Genomic DNA, 20,854 nt, shown 5'->3' with positions numbered 1-20,854 from the left:
AGTATTTGGTAGATGTGCACGAGAAAGTGTATCAGAGATAAACATTTCCTTGCCTTTTCTGTAACAGACTTTCAGATCATACCACTGTAGTCTTATTAGCATCTTCTGTATTCTCATTGGTGCTGACAATAGAGGTTTCTTGAAGATTTGCTCCAGAGGTTTGTGATCATTATAAACTGTTACTTCTTTACCAAATATGTAGCAGTGAAATTTGCTTGTACTATACACAATTGAGAGCATTTCCTTCTCAATTTGAGCATATCTTGTTTCTGTATCGAAGAGAGCTCTTGATGCGTATGCAATTATACGACCTTCCTGGAGTAATACTGCTCCCAGTCCATCTGTACTTGCATCACATTCTATCTCTACGTTCTTGTTGACATCATAATATGCTAAAACTGGAGGGTTTGTACAAAGATGTTTCAATTCTTTGAAACTCTTGTTTTGTTCATGATTCCATTGAAATTCTATATCATCTTTTAGAAGCTTTCGTATTGGAGCATCTGCTTGACTTAGATTAGGAATAAATTTTGCTAGGTACTGAATTAAACCTAGAAATCTTCTGATTCCATCTTTGTCTTGAGGAGCTGGCATGTCAATAATTGCCTTTATCTTTGCTGGATCTGGTTCTAAACCTTTCTCTGACAAGATGTGACCCATATAAGGTACTCTGTTTTGCCTTATCTTGCACTTGTCATAGTTCAGCTTTAGATTGTACTTCGTTGCTCTTTGCATGACTTGTTTCAAAATGTGATCATGATGCTCAACATCTCTACCAGCTACTAGAATGTCGTCTATGATGACATATGCTCCTTCAATTCCTTGAAGCATTTCATCCATAATTCTTTGGTAAATTTCTGGCGCTGATTTAATACCAAAAGGTAATCGTAACCATCTATATCTTCCCAGGGGTGTGTTGAAAGTTGTGAGAAATGAAGATTCTCTTTCAAGCTTTATTTGCATAAACCCTGACTTGGCATCGAGAACTGAGAATATATTCGAATCTGGAATATTAGTGATCACATCTTCAATAGTTTTCATCGGGTGATGTTCCCGTCTGATTGCTTTATTGAGATCTTTTGGATCAATACATATTCTCACTTTGTCATTCCTGAACGAAACAACCATGGAGCTAACCCATTCAGTAGGTTCATGTACTGGAGTAATAAATCCATCAGCTTGCATTTCTTTAAGTTTTTCTTCAACTTTATTGCGTAGCGATGCTGCTAAGCGACTTGGTGGATGGATAACTCCTTTAGCATTTTCCTGTAACTGAATCTTGTATTCTCCTGGCAGTGTTCCAGTTGTTTTCAGCATTTCAGGAAATTCTCTTTGTAACTCGTCTTCTGCCTTGGATTCTATGCTGTCTATCCGTTGTAGTAGTCCTAAACATTCTGCTGTGTCACCACTCAAAATGTTCTCTTGGCTAATGTCTACTACCTCAAATCTTGCTTTCACCTCTTGGATATTATTTTTCAAAGGTAGCACTACTGCTCCTAAAGTCTTAATAACATGATTAGAGTAAGACTTGAGCGACTTTGCTGAATAAGCAAGTTTTACTTTGTCTTTGAGCTTTTCAAACTCTGACTTGACAAGAATGTTACATCTTGCACCAGTGTCGATACGAAAAATTAATGTCTTGCCATGCACAACTAGTTTTACAGTCCACTTGTCTTCAACGACATTGATATTCTCAATATTACCCTTTTTATACTGGCTACTTGCAGTGCTAACAGGTATAATATTTTCATCACTGTGACTGTCATCTTCTACTAGATTGACGTTGCGTCTTTTTCTGCACATTTGAAACCAGTGGTTTTTCTTCTTGCAGAAATTGCATGTGGTTCCTATTGCTGGACATTTTCCCTTTTCGTGGTTCTTGCCGCATTTACTACATAATTTATCTGAGTTATCTTTAGACTTCTGCTTTAGTACATTGTGTGACCCTCTCTTGATCGCTAGAACTTCTTGGCCCCTAAACATTTTCACTTGGCTTTGCGACATCTCATATTGTTGTCCAATTTCTATTGCCTTGCTAAGGGTCAACTTCTGTCCCTGATCAAGAAGTCTTAATTGTACCTTTTCGTGTATGACTCCACTAATGATCAAATCAATAAGCATATCGTCTGGGTTGTCATACTCACAGTCCATAATGAGAAGCTTTAGGTCTTTAACAAAGTTATCAAAACTTTCTCCTTCTACCTGCTTTCTCTGATGTGCTCTAAATCTAGACACTCTTTTATTTTGTCTTGGCCTTATGTAGTCTTCTATTTTCTTTAATAGAAATTGCGGATCTCCCTCTTCACTATCAGTAATATTTAGAGTTTTGTAAACTTCACGGCCTTGTTGACCTATCCACATTCCCAGCCATCCGGCTTTTTGTTTACTATCGGCACCAGCTAACGGTCCTTTGAAACAAAAGCTCACCTGCTGTTGAAACCTTAAAAACTCTTGATACAGATCTTTAGCATTCCAATTCAAGATTGGTTGCTCAAAATAAAAAGAAGCCATTATTAGATTAATAAAAACCTTTGTCTGGACAGCTTTTCAAGTTTTATTCTGACACCATGTAAAATATTCGTGTTACACAAATAACAAACTAGTGTTTAAGAGGGAAGACATATTAGGAACTCCGTTTATTACGTAAACACAAGCGGTGTTGCACTGACGCGCTAGTGTGCAAATGTACATATAATACTATTATGTTACATGGTGTATGTATGTATGTATGGATGTATGTTACTTATAGACATCCAAACCGCTTGACCAATCTTGATAAAACTAGGCAGGAATGTTCCTTGGGTACCAACTTTGACCGTAGTGTATGTATTGTAGCCCTAAAACAAACTTAAGACCCTAAAAAAAAAATAAAGTTGTCCGACTCTATTACAGCTATAGTATTTTATGGATCTAGGCCATGTCTACAATGTTGACATGAGAAAAGATCGAAAGGATTTAGACCTAGATCTAATTTTAAGAAATACACTTTGCGCAGATAGTTTTTTACTTTGACACATGAAAATACAAAGGAAGGTCCATTGATTTCATTATATAATAAAATTAACCTTCAATTTTGTGTTTCAAAAGCATTTTTTACATAAATTAGTTACTGATATCTGTGACTACAGATTTCCTGGCGAACTTTTTTCCTTAGACAATACCGTAATGAATCGGGTACTAAAAATTAATTCGTTTAATTGCTTACTTTATAATCCCATCCCTAGATCTAAAACTCTAATTCAACTCTAAGATGATAAAACTTCTCTTCGCACAGATAGTTTTATACTTCAACACATGAACATATTAATTAAAGTCCATTCATTTCATATTTTGATCAAATAAACATTCAAATTTGGTTTTCTAAAGCTACATTCGTTTACGAAAAGTGCGAAGCCGAGTTGAGATAGGCTTAGATCTATATCCATTCATGAATCGCGTACTAAAAATTATTTCGTTTAATTGTTCACTTTATAATCCCATTCATTTAACAAAGCTATCGCTCTTTTCGTTTTTAATAGATATGAATGTATCGGCTTCGGGTAAACCCATTTTCGCCAAACTAATTTTATTTTCGTAGCGAAAGAGAAAAAACGTGAAAGGATCATTAGTTAAGTTTAATATACATCTAAATCCAATCCACTAGATTAGTAAACACAAACTAAGACCCGTAGGCCGCGGGTAATGTCTGGCGAACATCCTTTACCAAATGGTTATACATTAACAGTGATTAATACATCTCTCTACTGAGTCTTTTCCTAGGCCTAAGTCTAAAACTCTTATTGAACTCTAAGATGATAAAACTTCTTTTCGTAAAGATTGTTTTATGCTTTAACACATAAACATACTAATTATTGTCCATTCATTTCATATTTTAATCAAATTAATATTCAAATTTGTTTTTCTAAAGCATTTTTAATACATTCGTTCGCTTTTCGCTAAATAAAGCTGCGTAGCCGTGTTGAGATAGGCCTATATTCATTAATGAAAAAAGGTCACGCATGCGCAACACAGAATGAACTCCATAAAAGCCAATTTTTAACTCTAGATTAGTGTAGATTTAGATCTATGTCTACCTCAAGATCTACTTTATACTGTAACACATGAACATACTAAATTAAGTCTATTCATCTCAAATTTTAATCAAATATATGTAGGCCTACAAGCAAATGTTTTAATTTGAACAAATGGATTTAAGCCTATTAGCTATTCTAATTTGATAGCTTCATTCACACTATTTTTACATTGACACATTCGCTTTACTTATTACATTATTATTTCGTTTAATTGTTTACAAAACACTCTCAGTGACTATATCGACAGTAATGCGCAAATAAAGACCCGCGGGTCGCGGGTAACATATGTCTAGTTTGTACATAAAACGGTGGGCAAAATGTTCCTGAAAATCAATTTATTTATTTAACTTTTTATTGAATACCAAAAACAAAAAGGTTACTTAGACAGTTTGTGTGGAACACACAAACTCAAATTCGGACCCGAAGTGGTCCACCTAGACAGGTAAAAAGACAGACTTCAATATTTTCAGAAAGACTATCAAGAACTATGAACTACAAACTATCAACAACTACAACCCTATCAACAACTACAACCCTATCAACAACTACAGCCCTATCAACAACTACAGCCCTATCAAGAACTACAGCCCTATCAACAACTACAACCCTATCAACAACTACAGCCCTATCAACCATTACAGCCCTATCAACAACTACAACCCTATCAACAACTACAACCCTATCAACAACTTCAGCCCTATCAACAACTACAGCCCTATCAACAACTACAACCCTATCAACAACTACAACCCTATCAACAACTACAACCCTATCAACAACTACAACCCTATCAACAACTACAGCCCTATCAACAACTACAACCCTATCAACAACTACAGCCCTATCAACACCTACAGCCCTATCAACAACTACAACCCTATCAACAACTACAACCCTATCAACAACTACAGCCCTATCAACAACTACAACCCTATCAACAACTACAGCCCTATCAACAACTACAACCCTATAAACAACTACAGCCCTATCAACAACTACAACCCGATCAACAACTACAGCCCTATCAACAACTACAGCCCTATAAACAACTACAGCCCTATCAACAACTACAGCCCTATCAACAAATACAACCCTATCAACAACTACAGCCCTATCAACAACTACAGCCCTATCAACAACTACAGCCCTATCAACAACTACAGCCCTATCAACAACTACAAACCTATCAAAAATTACAGCCCTATCAACTACTACAGCCCTATCAACAACTACAGCCCTATCAACAACTACAGCCCTATCAACAACTACAACCCTATCAACAACTACAGCCCTATCAACAATTACAACCCTATCAACAACTACAACCATATCTCGGCCGATACAAAAAGAAGAGACGTGCTCGTGTCGAAAGTGTACTATATTTCCGACACACCATCTACACTAAGGAGTAGCCATAAGGTGCGTTGGTCCAACCAGATGCCAGACACTACACTAAGGAGTAGCCATAAGGTGCGTTGGTCCAACCAGATACCAGACACTACGTTAAGGAGTAGCCATAATGTGCGTTGGTCCAACCAGATACCAGACACTACACTAAGGAGTAGCCATAAGGTGCGTTGGTCCAACCAGATACCAGACACTACACTAAGGAGTAGCCATAAGATGCGTTGGTCCAACCAGATGCCAGACACTACACTAAGGAGTAGCCATAAGGTGCGTTGGTCCAACCAGATACCAGACACTACACTAAGGAGTAGCCATAAGGTGCGTTGGTCCAACCAGATACCAGACACTACACTAAGGAGTAGCCATAAGGTGCGTTGGTCCAACCAGATACCAGACACTACACTAAGGAGTAGCCATAAGGTGCGTTGGTCCAACCAGATACCAGACACTACGTTAAGGAGTAGCCATAAGATGCGTTGGTCCAACCAGATACCAGACACTACGTTAAGGAGTAGCCATAAGGTGCGTTGGTCCAACCAGATACCAGACACTACACTAAGGAGTAGCCATAAGGTGCGTTGGTCCAACCAGATACCAGACACTACGTTAAGGAGTAGCCATAAGGTGCGTTGGTCCAACCAGATACCAGACACTACACTAAGGAGTAGCCATAAGGTAGGTTGGTCCAACCAGATACCAGACACTACGCTAAGGAGTAGCCATAAGGTGCGTTGGTCCAACCAGATGCCAGACACTACACTAAGGAGTAGCCATAAGGTGCGTTGGTCCAACCAGATGCCAGACACTACGTTAAGGAGTAGCCATAAGGTGCGTTGGTCCAACCAGATGCCAGACACTACACTAAGGAGTAGCCATAAGGTGCGTTGGTCCAACCAGATACCAGACACTACACTAAGGAGTAGCCATAAGGTGCGTTGGTCCAACCAGATGCCAGACACTACACTAAGGAGTAGCCATAAGGTGCGTTGGTCCAACCAGATACCAGACACTACACTAAGGAGTAGCCATAAGGTGCGTTGGTCCAACCAGATGCCAGACACTACACTAAGGAGTAGCCATAAGATGCGTTGGTCCAACCAGATGCCAGACACTACACTAAGGAGTAGCCATAAGATGCGTTGGTCCAACCAGATGCCAGACACTACACTAATGAGTAGCCATAAGGTGCGTTGGTCCAACCAGATACCAGACACTACACTAAGGAGTAGCCATAAGGTGCGTTGGTCCAACCAGATGCCAGACACTACACTAAGGAGTAGCCATAAGGTGCGTTGGTCCAACCAGATACCAGACACTACGCTAAGGAGTAGCCATAAGGTGCGTTGGTCCAACCAGATACCAGACACTACGCTAAGGAGTAGCCATAAAGTGCGTTGGTCCAACCAGATACCAGACGCTACGCTAAGGAGTAGCCATAAGGTGCGTTGGTCCAACCAGATACCAGACACTACACTAAGGAGTAGCCATAAGATGCGTTGGTCCAACCAGATACCAGACACTACGCTAAGGAATAGCCATAAGGTGCGTTGGTCCAACCAGATACCAGACACTACACTAAGGAGTAGCCATAAGGTGCGTTGGTCCAACCAGATACCAGACACTACACTAAGGAGTAGCCATAAGGTGCGTTGGTCCAACCAGATGCCAGACACTACACTAAGGAGTAGCCATAAGGTGCGTTGGTCCAACCAGATACCAGACACTACACTAAGGAGTAGCCATAAGGTGCGTTGGTCCAAACAGATACCAGACACTACACTAAGGAGTAGCCATAAGGTGCGTTGGTCCAACCAGATACCAGACACTACGCTAAGGAGTAGCCATAAGGTGCTATGGTCCAACCAGATACCAGACACTACACTAAGGAGTAGCCATAAGATGCGTTGGTCCAACCAGATACCAGACACTACGCTAAGGAGTAGCCATAAGGTGCGTTGGTCCAACCAGATACCAGACACTACACTAAGGAGTAGCCATAAGGTGCGTTGGTCCAACCAGATACCAGACACTACACTAAGGAGTAGCCATAAGGTGCGTTGGTCCAACCAGATACCAGACACTACACTAAGGAGTAGCCATAAGGTGCGTTGGTCCAACCAGATACCAGACACTACGCTAAGGAGTAGCCATAAGGTGCGTTGGTCCAACCAGATGCCAGACACTACACTAAGGAGTAGCCATAAGGTGCGTTGGTCCAACCAGATGCCAGACACTACGTTAAGGAGTAGCCATAAGGTGCGTTGGTCCAACCAGATGCCAGACACTACACTAAGGAGTAGCCATAAGGTGCGTTGGTCCAACCAGATACCAGACACTACACTAAGGAGTAGCCATAAGGTGCGTTGGTCCAACCAGATACCAGACACTACACTAAGGAGTAGCCATAAGATGCGTTGGTCCAACCAGATACCAGACACTACGCTAAGGAGTAGCCATAAGGTGCGTTGGTCCAACCAGATACCAGACACTACACTAAGGAGTAGCCATAAGGTGCGTTGGTCCAACCAGATACCAGACACTACACTAAGGAGTAGCCATAAGGTGCGTTGGTCCAACCAGATACCAGACACTACACTAAGGAGTAGCCATAAGGTGCGTTGGTCCAACCAGATACCAGACACTACGCTAAGGAGTAGCCATAAGGTGCGTTGGTCCAACCAGATGCCAGACACTACACTAAGGAGTAGCCATAAGGTGCGTTGGTCCAACCAGATGCCAGACACTACGTTAAGGAGTAGCCATAAGGTGCGTTGGTCCAACCAGATGCCAGACACTACACTAAGGAGTAGCCATAAGGTGCGTTGGTCCAACCAGATACCAGACACTACACTAAGGAGTAGCCATAAGGTGCGTTGGTCCAACCAGATGCCAGACACTACACTAAGAATTAGCCATAAGGTGCGTTGGTCCAACCAGATACCAGACACTACACTAAGGAGTAGCCATAAGGTGCGTTGGTCCAACCAGATGCCAGACACTACACTAAGGAGTAGCCATAAGATGCGTTGGTCCAACCAGATGCCAGACACTACACTAAGGAGTAGCCATAAGATGCGTTGGTCCAACCAGATGCCAGACACTACACTAAGGAGTAGCCATAAGGTGCGTTGGTCCAACCAGATACCAGACACTACACTAAGGAGTAGCCATAAGGTGCGTTGGTCCAACCAGATGCCAGACACTACACTAAGGAGTAGCCATAAGGTGCGTTGGTCCAACCAGATACCAGACACTACACTAAGGAGTAGCCATAAGATGCGTTGGTCCAACCAGATACCAGACACTACGCTACGGAGTAGCCATAAGGTGCGTTGGTCCAACCAGATACCAGACACTACATTAAGGAGTAGCCATAAGGTGCGTTGGTCCAACCAGATACCAGACACTACACTAAGGAGTAGCCATAAGGTGCGTTGGTCCAACCAGATACCAGACACTACGCTAAGGAGTAGCCATAAGGTGCGTTGGTCCAACCAGATACCAGACACTACGCTAAGGAGTAGCCATAAGGTGCGTTGGTCCAACCAGATACCAGACACTACACTAAGGAGTAGCCATAAGGTGCGTTGGTCCAACCAGATGCCAGACACTACGTTAAGGAGTAGCCATAAGGTGCGTTGGTCCAACCAGATGCCAGACACTACACTAAGGAGTAGCCATAAGGTGCGTTGGTCCAACCAGATACCAGACACTACACTAAGGAGTAGCCATAACGTGCGTTGGTCCAACCAGATGCCAGACACTACACTAAGGAGTAGCCATAAGGTGCGTTGGTCCAACCAGGTGCCAGACACTACACTAAGGAGTAGCCATAAGGTGCGTTGGTCCAACCAGATACCAGACACTACACTAAGGAGTAGCCATAAGGTGCGTTGGTCCAACCAGATGCCAGACACTACACTAAGGAGTAGCCATAAGGTGCGTTGGTCCAACCAGATACCAGACACTACACTAAGGAGTAGCCATAAGGTGCGTTGGTCCAACCAGATACCAGACACTACGCTAAGGAGTAGCCATAAAGTGCGTTGGTCCAACCAGATACCAGACACTACGCTAAGGAGTAGCCATAAGGTGCGTTGGTCCAACCAGATACCAGACACTACACTAAGGAGTAGCCATAAGATGCGTTGGTCCAACCAGATACCAGACACTACGCTAAGGAGTAGCCATAAGGTGCGTTGGTCCAACCAGATACCAGACACTACACTAAGGAGTAGCCATAAGGTGCGTTGGTCCAACCAGATACCAGACACTACACTAAGGAGTAGCCATAAGGTGCGTTGGTCCAACCAGATGCCAGACACTACACTAAGGAGTAGCCATAAGGTGCGTTGGTCCAACCAGATACCAGACACTACACTAAGGAGTAGCCATAAGGTGCGTTGGTCCAACCAGATACCAGACACTACACTAAGAAGTAGCCATAAGGTGCGTTGGTCCAACCAGATACCAGACACTACACTAAGGAGTAGCCATAAGATGCGTTGGTCCAACCAGATACCAGACACTACGCTAAGGAGTAGCCATAAGGTGCGTTGGTCCAACCAGATACCAGACACTACACTAAGGAGTAGCCATAAGGTGCGTTGGTCCAACCAGATACCAGACACTACACTAAGGAGTAGCCATAAGGTGCGTTGGTCCAACCAGATACCAGACACTACACTAAGGAGTAGCCATAAGGTGCGTTGGTCCAACCAGATACCAGACACTACGCTAAGGAGTAGCCATAAGGTGTGTTGGTCCAACCAGATGCCAGACACTACACTAAGGAGTAGCCATAAGGTGCGTTGGTCCAACCAGATGCCAGACACTACGTTAAGGAGTAGCCATAAGGTGCGTTGGTCCAACCAGATACCAGACACTACACTAAGGAGTAGCCATAAGGTGCGTTGGTCCAACCAGATGCCAGACACTACACTAAGGAGTAGCCATAAGGTGCGTTGGTCCAACCAGATACCAGACACTACACTAAGGAGTAGCCATAAGGTGCGTTGGTCCAACCAGATGCCAGACACTACACTAAGGAGTAGCCATAAGATGCGTTGGTCCAACCAGATGCCAGACACTACACTAAGGAGTAGCCATAAGATGCGTTGGTCCAACCAGATGCCAGACACTACACTAAGGAGTAGCCATAAGGTGCGTTGGTCCAACCAGATACCAGACACTACACTAAGGAGTAGCCATAAGGTGCGTTGGTCCAACCAGATGCCAGACACTACACTAAGGAGTAGCCATAAGATGCGTTGGTCCAACCAGATGCCAGACACTACACTAAGGAGTAGCCATAAGGTGCGTTGGTCCAACCAGATACCAGACACTACACTAAGGAGTAGCCATAAGGTGCGTTGGTCCAACCAGATACCAGACACTACACTAAGGAGTAGCCATAAGGTGCGTTGGTCCAACCAGATACCAGACACTACACTAAGGAGTAGCCATAAGATGCGTTGGTCCAACCAGATGCCAGACACTACACTAAGGAGTAGCCATAAGGTGCGTTGGTCCAACCAGATACCAGACACTACACTAAGGAGTAGCCATAAGGTGCGTTGGTCCAACCAGATGCCAGACACTACACTAAGGAGTAGCCATAAGATGCGTTGGTCCAACCAGATGCCAGACACTACACTAAGGAGTAGCCATAAGGTGCGTTGGTCCAACCAGATACCAGACACTACACTAAGGAGTAGCCATAAGGTGCGTTGGTCCAACCAGATACCAGACACTACACTAAGGAGTAGCCATAAGGTGCGTTGGTCCAACCAGATACCAGACACTACGCTAAGGAGTAGCCATAAGGTGCGTTGGTCCAACCAGATGCCAGACACTACACTAAGGAGTAGCCATAAGGTGCGTTGGTCCAACCAGATGCCAGACACTACGTTAAGGAGTAGCCATAAGGTGCGTTGGTCCAACCAGATGCCAGACACTACACTAAGGAGTAGCCATAAGGTGCGTTGGTCCAACCAGATACCAGACACTACACTAAGGAGTAGCCATAAGGTGCGTTGGTCCAACCAGATGCCAGACACTACACTAAGGAGTAGCCATAAGATGCGTTGGTCCAACCAGATGCCAGACACTACACTAAGGAGTAGCCATAAGGTGCGTTGGTCCAACCAGATACCAGACACTACACTAAGGAGTAGCCATAAGGTGCGTTGGTCCAACCAGATACCAGACACTACACTAAGGAGTAGCCATAAGGTGCGTTGGTCCAACCAGATACCAGACACTACACTAAGGAGTAGCCATAAGGTGCGTTGGTCCAACCAGATACCAGACACAGAAATCTTAAAGCTGTCCAACATGAACAATATCAATGCGACAGTAAAAAGGTCCCAACTTCGATGGGATGGACATGTAGTCCGCATGACAATCGCCTTTCCAAACGACTTCTGTACTAGGAGTTGTGTGCAGGAAGGTGCTCCCAGAGAGGTCAATACAAATGCTATGAAGACACTCTACATTCACGGCTGGGAAGCACTAGCTCTCGATCGCTCCTCACAGCTTGAAGCTGTGAGTATTGAAGTCTCATAATTTGAAGCAAGAAGAGTGGCCAGGGTGAAAGAGCGCCGAACCAACAAAAAGCTAAGAGAAGAAGCAGGCCTATCTGCAACTGACCAAACCCACCCACGTATGCTGCCGGCTTTTTAAAGCAAGGATTGGCCTTTACTGTCATCTTCGAGTCCATAGGAAATGAGAAATGTGCTCATCTCCCATCGCGAAGGAGAAGCTATTTATATATATAGATTGTATGCATTCAATGAATTGATTGCAATGGGCATAGTCCGGCTGGGGAATGTTGACATTGAACTTGTATAATATGAAACACTAGTTACCAATTGTTGTTTTAAATCATGTTTGACTTTTTTTGCATATATGTTTCTCTTTTTTAAAAAAAGTAAACATTTTGTTTAGAATGTAAGTAGCTAACATGACACAAAGTATTTAATTAAGCAATAGAAATCTTTTATTTTTACAAAACAATCTAAAAATGTTTACATAAATATGCTTCAAAATGCTAAATAGTTACCTCCCTTACTAAATAGTCTCCCGTGTTGTGTTTTTTTTTTTTTTACTATTATGTTGAATAGTTGTAAAAATGATGTATTTATATAGATAAGCACACAAAACTAATAGCGGCTATTCCACTTTCGGGGGGGGGGGGAGCCGCTCAAATTTGAATGGGTGCATGAATCCACACTTAAACTGAAAATAGGCCACATTTAATTTTAAGATTTATTATTATATTTTTGGAAATTTATATATGTCAAACCAGATATTTCACTTTGTGGCAATTAGCTAGTTATTTTGTTTTTTTCTTGAAATAAGGATAAACTGTCAAATTTCTAGGAAAATCGTTAGAACTGTTTTCAAACTTAGTTTCCACTCACCCAGTGTCCACCTATCAGAAGGCAGGTTGGTGGGTGGAATTAAAATAAGAACAACACCAACATGTTATATTAGTTTTATATAGTTTTATATAGTTATCTACATTTGAATTTGCATACGCTGCAGCCTCTTTCGGTTTGTAAACCTCGGGAAAACAGAAGTCATGTTCCAGAAATAACCCACTAAAAACCTACTCAGCTCCAAAGATCACCGTAAACGGACAGCGCCTTAACGTGGTAGACCACTTCACATATCTAGGTAGTATAGTGTCAAATGACGCCTCACTTTCAAGGGAAGATGATAACCGTCTGGACATTGCCAATAGTGATTTTGGACGCCTTCAGGCAAGAGTTTGGCGGAACAAATCGCTCCGCCTGCCTACAAAAATCAAATGTCTACCAGGCGGTGGTTCTCTTAATCCTTCTATATAGATCTGAGACACGGGTATTATACAGAAAGCAACTAAGACTACTTGAGCGCTTTCACCAAAGATGCTTGCGCTCCATCATGGACATACGGTGGCAGAACCGCACTACAAACAGTGATGTTCTTGCTAACGCCGGAATGGACAGTATAGAGGGACTTCTTATGGTCTCACAGTTACGCTGGGCAGAACACGTATTCCGTATGGGCCACAAACGTATGCCAAAGGCAGTCTTTTTTTGGTGAGCTAAAATGTGGTCAACGTAACAGAGTTGCCCAGGGAAACGCTTTAAAGACCAGATTAGAAGCCAACTTGCCTAAATTGACATAGAAGAGAGCACCCGGTTGCATGTGGCCTTAGAACGAGACAGTTGGAGGTCACTCACAAAGGCCGCGGATACACATTTGAAACTAAAAGAAAATCCGCTGCCGAGGATTCACGCAGACGGTGAAAAGAAAATCTTATGGACCACCGATGGACAATGGTTATGCTTTCCCTGGATGTGGCAAAATATGTAGATCACAGCTAGGATGCGTAGTCAAGGGAAATACTGCATTCCTCATTAATCTTCGGACTCGTAGACAAGCCTTATTATTATTATAATTATTATTTGAGTATCAAGTGAAACATTTACAATGTTTAAAAATTAAATTATTCAATTTAGTGAGGTCATTTCATCTCTTTAGTTATTCGAAAGGCGTTTGCAGTAATATGAATTCAAGGCGTTTTTTTTTTTTTGGTGAAGATATTTTAAGATTTGTTTCGAAAATTCGATTATCGCCAAAAAAACTAAAAACGCCTTGATTTATGAATGGATGTGGAAGAAATATCGTGTACGAATATTGTACCAGACAGTGAGTCTAGAGTCTAGTACAATATCTAGTTAATAGGCTATTTTAGGAAATATCAGGGGAAAACATTCTAGTTGTATCAAAACATTAATAAACTAACAGCTTTGACCTAAGTCTTAATAACATCGTTCTAATGACGACAAAGGATTGAAAGTCATTTAGGACAGAATTGTATCTTCTCTAACGTCATACTAGCTGCCACGAAGACAACGTTTTTATTATGACTGAGTTTGAATGTGCTAAGGAGACTATCCTAACATATTCGCACTAACATATGTAGGCTTTACAGACTTATCTCCGCACCATAAAATGTAGCCAATTTATACAAGACAGGCATGGACTTACCTGGTTGTAACTGAGCTCATTTCCTCCCCGCCCCCTCCCTTTCCGTAGCACTCATGCCAGAAGTGACATTGTTTTTTCATATAAAAAAAAAAAAAAGATAACGACAAATCGTAGGAAGGTCAATGTCCGAATCTGACCTTACTTGATGCGATACGTTTTCTAGGAAAAGGGAATAGAGAGGATGCTAAGATTGTTATCGAAGAAACAAATTGGAACAATCTTCTACCCTGCCATACCTTTACACCCCACCCGGAACTCATAAAAGGAAAGTGTATAACTTGAATTAACGGGCCAAATCACATTTCAACCACAATACTGTATCCAAATAAAGTAGGTTAGTGCTACTTCAGATTGGAATCTAGTACATCAGAAGTCATTAGGTATCCAAGTGAAAAATATCGTGATCTATATCTTCATTTCCTTGAGAAAAAAATGCCAAAGTTTTGGCTAGTAGAAACACGTAGAAGTCTTTTTTTTTTTAGAAAACTATAAAATAAACAGAATGCTCCATTATCTGTACTCCATGTTGCAAAAGTAGCGACAGAAAAAGTCACAAGTCGACCCACGGCGTAGCATACGCCGTTATTTTGCAGGGCGGCCTTAGGCCCTATATGACCGCAGTGTGCCCTGCACCTTTAAAGGACCCGTGCTAATTCTAGGTGTAAATTATTAAATTAAACCATTTTATAACTTCTAACAAAATATACGAAAAAGTCATGGAAATATCCGGAAAATTATTAAAAATCTTTTGAAAACTAAAAAAAAAAAAATTGCAGAAATAAGAGAGTGATCTTCCTTTCTTCTCGTCCAAACTCTTGAGGGAAGAAGAGAATTATATAAAAAGATATTTTTAATGAAAGTTTCTTTGCACTAAGAAATGTAGAAGATGACTTGAAGCTAATTGAAATCAAAAATACGTTGGCCATGACAAGTCTAAGTGAAGAGAAAGTGACAAAACATAAAAGGTATGCAACACATCTCAAGGAACGCTTTGCTAGATCTGGTATAAACACCGCGTGCAAACCAACTGTGTGTAAAGACTTTAAAAAGCAAATAGGTTCATCTTCAGATTGGTCGCTCTTCTACTATCTTTCTCACACTTTTTTTTTCTCACCAAGGGATTGCTTAGAGTTGCTCAGGAGATAGGAATATCTGTCATCGACTCATTTGAACAGAGTGAAACTTAATCGTATAGGAACATATTTTTTATCTTTAGGAATCTCTTCAAAAACAGTATCCTTTACTTATTAGTAATGCTACTCATAGTTACTTACATGTTTAAAGAATCAAACTGAACTTGGATTATTCTATACAAACTGCATGCCAATGTTCATTACTTCAGAATGTGTGTCTACCTATGTCCCGCTGTTAGAGGCTAGATCTGTTCCCTTATCGTCTCCCTGTGAAATAAGCTTGAGAAATCACAAGTGGGACGAAAGAAGGAGAGTGTCAATAATAAATTTCACCTGTCCTGTGAAGGCTATGACACAAAAAAACTGAGTCTAATACTCTGGATACAGGGCGGGGATACAGACAAGGAGTGGTTGGAGAGAATCCATTGTGTGACCTGACAGAAGAAGGTTTAGTGAAGATAGTCTTGACAATGATACAACTCTAGGGCACATGCATTTAGACAGTCCCTTTTAGGCCCCTGTTATCTGTGTTCTTACTAATTCAATGATGTATTCTATCAAGGCAAAAGAGAGGCCTAAAGCTCTGAATTTTTCAAAATTAAGATTATACAGTGTTGAGCTTTTGACGTTCGGATGACTATAATCTAAAAAGGTGGACCGGACATTTTTCTAACTGGGAATGAAACTTGTTAGCAAACTATTTCCAAGGCTAAGACTGCATACGTGACATGTGACAAACAACAAAAAAGTGTTAACTTATGATAATTTATGACTTAAGGTGAAAACACAATCGCACTACCTTTGTTTCTGTAGGTGTGTTCAAACAATCAATAACAAGGTCGGCAAATGCATCAAGTCTTTGAAAGAACCCGAGACTGAGAGACAGACAAGCCTACAAATACGACAAACATTTTAATGAAGTTGTTTTTGTTATAATACTGATCTTTCATATAATATCACAAATGCACCTCATTTTGTAGATATTTATTACAGCTAACGTCTTCTGATCCCCTAGTCAGACTCAGTGGCGTCATTAGGGTTGGTGTCATCCGGTGAAGTTAACTCCGTGTTTACCCCCCCCCCCCCAAAAAAAAAAAAACGTTCCCACACAAAATTCCCACAAGAAGCTATCTTTAGTTTATAATTATTCTATACGTTAAACGTTAACTCTTTCTCTCCTAACTGACGATACCAACGTTGATTCCACCAGAATGTGGTAAATAATTACGGAGAGAAAGAGTTAATACATTGAGCCTGTTACCTATATTCATTGATTGCTACACACCTGTAAAACGAGTTGATTCTGTTTAATTTCAATATATATGACATTTTATCAACAGTTATTACAAATATTAGTATACAGATTTTGTATTATTAAAATTGGAAATATAGTTAATATTATTGACACTTTTTTTCTAAAGACTTGAAAGACTCTTAAACGTAACGGAATAGGTTTTATATTATTCCAGTGTTATTCAAACTTTTACTAGTGACATCCATATATACAAAATTGTACGTTCGCTTCCCCCTTATTCAGCTATTGGTCGGGGGAGCGCTGAAAGCTACATCACCGGGTTTCGGTGCGGAGCCCCGGGCGTCATGCTTTTTTTCCCTCGTCTTTTGGGTCTAGATTGCTTTTTATCCTAGTTTGGTAGATTCCAAGTTTTAAAAAAAAATATATGAATGAGTTGGACGCGCCGAGTAAGAGACATTCGAAGCTAAAGAGCGATAATTCTCAAACTTTAAAAGTTGGCACTCCCTAGTCAAAATAAATTTCGTTCGCCCCCCCCCCTCTACCCCAATCGAATTAACTAGCTGGGGACCTGGTGGAATTCTGAAGGCTCCAACAGTGAGCTCTAGGAGGGACTCAATAATGTAACAAAAGAAAGGAAACCTTAAAGCATATAATCATATCACGCTTCTCCGATTTTATTTTGCATAATTTAGAATCCATAGTTACGTAATTGATGTTTCTTAAAGCTAAGTCTTAGCGCACTATTCATTAAAGTTTTTAAAAAATGTCTCAAGTCAAATTAAGTATAATGAAGAAGGAAGCGGCCTATACTATTATACAAGAGAATACCAGGCACATATAGAGCACATACATCTGTAATGGACGTGATCGTATAAGATTATATTTGTCTTAGTGGAACGTCTGGCCTCGGACATTATTTTTTTGTCACACAAAAGTCGTCAACATAACGATGTACCATTTTGACATAAGAAAGTTGAAAATGATTCCTTTATTGTAAATGTTTCGAAATATCTTTTACAAAAATTTTGAGATGATAGTGTTGCCAATGTCTCTCACGAAACAGTTATACATTTTAAAACGGTCTACATTTAAAAAATGTCTACATTTTGAAAAGGTCTACATTTTAAAAAAGGTCTACATTTTTTAAAAAGTCTACATTTTATTATAAGATGATAAGACGTCTTTTACCATATTTTAATTTTTGTAAAACATTGATAATAATATCATTTTACTGGGTGAACATATAAACGTTAATTGATAACTACAAAGAACTACAAACTTTTATTATTTCCCCAACATTTGACCTTCTTAGTCACCTTCACCTTTGTCAGGACGTCTTGTCCCGTTGAATGGACGTCGCAACCCCCCCCCCCCCAACTCCTAGTTTGTGCTCCCCAAGTTTGAGAAATGTTGTGACATGTAAGTTTGTTATGAGCTTGATCGTCCTGTGTTCAACAAATCGTCTAGTAGCCGTGAGAAATGGGACTTTAGCTTTGCTATAAGACATAGAAATACTTTAGAATCGCGTGGGTGAAGGGGCATACAAATGTCTACAGTTATGGCATGATTAGGAATTAGTTATTTGTTTCATGAAGAGGGAAGTTTTGACTTCGAGACAATGACGCGACTAGTAAAAACAAGAACAGGATTTGAAGAAGAATAGCGAAACGTAACCATAATACCATTGACGGCTGTAGAGAGAGGACGTTTTTATGAGCTTGACGACAGTCGACGGTTCTCTTCGTTATTATGAAACGTCTTGTTCAACATTCGCTACCAGCGTCGACTGACTTATACTGTTGTCCTTTTGCCTGTGTTATTTTGAGTTCGTTTTGTCTAGAGTTACCTCGTCTGATGTATCTGCACAAGGCACATCACGAAAGCGCCTTACACTACTTTCAAAGAACATTTTGAATGGTATTGTTAATATCATAAAGGAAGAAACGACTTCACAAGGTGACTTCATTTCTTAAACTTTGCAAGTAATGTCGTTTTTACTAGCTACTAGCGTCAATATAGAACAAGTACAGTGCACATGAAACCACTATTTGGCATTTAAAACAAAAAGATCTCTTTCACGTTCCCTTTGTCAGCATTTAACTTTTTGGACAGTTAAACTATAAATTAATAGAATAAAACACATTATTTTTGAACTAGTTATGTAGTATCTAGTTATCTAGTATCTAGTTATCTAGTATCTAGTTAGAGTCTCTTAATTTCTTTTTTAAAGTTGTCGCTTGGGTGTTAAATACTTTGTGGGTATCGCCCGGTGCGGACTGCACCCCCCAGTGACGCCACTAATTAGATTTTAGACAGAGCACGTCTACATCAAATATGACAAAATATATAGGTCACATATGGGCCTGTATAGCCACATGATATAATGTACACCTCCAGACTCTGAGAGTAGGCCAGTTTTATTATTGCAATTACAAAAAATTCTCTGTCAACTTAATGGACATTTTTGAAGACTACCTTGTAGCATAAGGTTTTAAACACTTTTAATGTAGGTGACTTACTTGTTGGCTGTCAATCACGTTCATTGTAAACGAATTTCCCCTGAGAACCAGACAACAAGCCACTGTCTGCTCATGTGTTGTAGTCTGTCAACACAGGTAATTGGTCCTGTCTTGTCTCAGACATTGAACGTACTTGTGTAAGCAGAGTAGTCATATTGGACAAGGACAAAATCGTTCATGCATTCACTCCAAGTTAAAATACAAAGTTGGACATTCTGCACTACATATCAGACAACGTGATTCTCAGTGGATCTCTTTGTACACTTCTAACATTTATGTACTTCTTACCTTACGTCTAACATGTATGTAGTTCTTACCTTACGTCTAACATGTATGTAGTTCTTACCTTACGTCTAACATGTATGTAGTTCTTACCTTACGTCTAACATGTATGTAGTTCTTACCTTACGTCTAACATGTATATAGTTCTTACCTTACGTCTAACATGTATGTAGTTCTTACCTTACGTCTAACATGTATGTAGTTCTTACCTTACGTCTAACATGTATGTAGTTCTTACCTTACGTCTAACATGTATGTACTTCTTACCTTACGTCTAACATGTATGTACTTCTTACCTTACGTCTAACATGTATGTAGTTCTTACCTTACGTCTAACATGTATGTAGTTCTTACCTTACGTCTAACATGTATGTACTTCTTACCTTACGTCTAACATGTATATACTTCTTACCTTACGTCTAACATGTATGTAGTTCTTACCTTACGTCTAACATGTATGTAGTTCTTACCTTACGTCTAACATGTATGTACTTCTTACCTTACGTCTAACATGTATGTACTTCTTACCTTACGTCTAACATGTATGTAGTTCTTACCTTACGTCTAACATGTATGTAGTTCTTACCTTACGTCTAACATGTATGTACTTCTTACCTTACGTCTAACATGTATGTAGTTCTTACCTTACGTCTAACATGTATGTAGTTCTTACCTTACGTCTAACATGTATGTACTTCTTACCTTACGTCTAACATGTATGTACTTCTTACCTTACGTCTAACATGTATGTAGTTCTTACCTTACGTCTAACATGTATGTAGTTCTTACCTTACGTCTAACATGTATGTACTTCTTACCTTACGTCTAACATGTATGTACTTCTTACCTTACGTCTAACATGTATGTAGTTCTTACCTTACGTCTAACATGTATGTAGTTCTTACCTTACGTCTAACATGTATGTACTTCTTACCTTACGTCTAACATGTATGTACTTCTTACCTTACGTCTAACATGTATGTAGTTCTTACCTTACGTCTAACATGTATGTAGTTCTTACCTTACGTCTAACATGTATGTAGTTCTTACCTTACGTCTAACATGTATGTAGTTCTTACCTTACGTCTAACATGTATGTAGTTCTTACCTTGATCAACTTGACATTCTATACAACAGAATACA

The 20,854-nt window shown here is 40.4% G+C and overlaps 1 protein-coding gene across 3 annotated transcripts in view; it reads right to left on the bottom strand.

Moving 5' to 3' along the window:
- The window catches only part of LOC106074466 (potassium voltage-gated channel subfamily C member 3-like), a 53,690-nt gene extending 34,123 nt beyond the window's left edge, over window positions 1–19,567 (bottom strand). The window contains exons 1-3 of one of the 3 annotated variants that reach the window (XM_056032898.1): window positions 19,430–19,567; window positions 16,455–16,547; window positions 15,797–15,922 (exon numbers count right to left, since the gene is read on the bottom strand). The gene's annotated coding sequence lies outside the window, so the exon portion shown is untranslated. The remainder of the gene's footprint in view (window positions 1–15,796; window positions 15,923–16,454; window positions 16,548–19,429) is intronic. The other 2 variants (XM_056032900.1, XM_056032902.1) reach the window with 2 other exon arrangements.
- Between the last annotated feature and the right edge of the window lie 1,287 nt (window positions 19,568–20,854).

This window comes from Biomphalaria glabrata, chromosome 6, assembly GCF_947242115.1.
Source record: "Biomphalaria glabrata chromosome 6, xgBioGlab47.1, whole genome shotgun sequence".
NCBI lineage: Eukaryota > Metazoa > Mollusca > Gastropoda > Planorbidae > Biomphalaria > Biomphalaria glabrata.
The sequence above is the reverse complement of the archived record's forward strand: the minus strand, read 5'-3'. Positions and strand labels throughout refer to the sequence as shown.